The sequence below is a fragment of the Phalaenopsis equestris genome, unplaced genomic scaffold (assembly GCF_001263595.1).
Source record: "Phalaenopsis equestris unplaced genomic scaffold, ASM126359v1 Scaffold000702, whole genome shotgun sequence".
In the NCBI taxonomy this organism is placed as follows: domain Eukaryota; kingdom Viridiplantae; phylum Streptophyta; class Magnoliopsida; order Asparagales; family Orchidaceae; genus Phalaenopsis; species Phalaenopsis equestris.
In genome coordinates, this window is record NW_018165142.1 from 174,721 (window position 1) to 176,083 (window position 1,363).

Sequence of the window (1,363 nt, forward strand, 5' to 3'; positions counted from 1 at the left end):
AATTGAGACATCAGAGGAGAAAATGTGATTTTTAAAAATTGCAAAAATTTTATATAATTATTTTCATGCAAAAATAGGATTTTTCAAAGAAAATTCCTAACTTGACCAAGCTAAATTATAATCCCTTGATATTTTTACTTGAGGTAAAACTAGGACAGAGAAGTCTTTGGATCAAACTTCATAATTTTTTGAATTTTTTGTGATTTATTAGAATTATTTTAATTTCTGGGCTATTTAATAAAAATAAAATATTCTAGGTGGTGAAAATTAAGTTATGTATTTTTCAAAACCTCCCTAAGGTCAGAGAACTCAGAGGAGCAAATTTTATATTTTTATAATTTTTCTTTTATTTATTGGAATTATTTTAGTGTAAACTCATTTTTTAGCCCTTAAAAATTATTTTTAAGCTTTAACATTCAATATCTTTATTTAGAAAATCAAGAAAAATATTCTAATTGTTCCTAAGTAATTAGGAAGCAAGTAATTAGGAAGAAATTTAGAACATTGCCATGAGTTTTATTATTTTTGTGATTTTTATGGATTTTTTAATTATTTAAATATTTAAAATGGGCTAAAAATCAAGTTTTTATTCTAAATATTATTTGATTTTTACAAAATATCCCTGATCATATAGAACTCGAAAAACTAAGTTTCATAATTTTTTGAGTTATATTTTAATTTTTAAAAATCCTTTAAATGCAAATAGTGGTATTTATCTTTAAAAATCAATTAAAGTTGTCAAACAAACTCAAAATATTTTGAAATTTTTATGATGAATTCTCTGGATTATAAATCACAGTGGAGATAAAAAATAGTGGAGATAAAAAATTTATATTTTCCATTGTTAATTATCTTAGTGATTTAGTATTTGCAAAATTTAAGTGCATTTTAAATGACTTGACCCATGAAATTATTTCGAAAGGTTTAAAGGTTTCTCTAGTCATGGTGGACCTTTCAAAATTTTCTTAGGATTTTATAATCAATGTGCTAATTTCCATGATTATTTTGAAGGAATAAAGTGTAATAACTTGAAAAATATGGATCTCTGTATAGGAACCTCATCTGACTTTAGAAAAATCAGAGGATGTTTATTTTGACAAAGATTACAACATGTCAAAATTTCAAGCCAAGGTCATGTGTCAATATGCATGGAGAATCAAATGATTCTAAATAGTGTTTAATTTATTAAAAATATTTTATGCATAGAATGGACTTGAAATTTATTCCACATTATTCTCCTCTATTCACTGAGAAAGAAGGTATTTTTATTTTATTAGGTATTTTTATTTTATTTTTGTTATGTATTTTTGAAGTTTTAGGGATTAAATAAATAAGAAAATTCCATGTATTTTTGAAGTTTTAG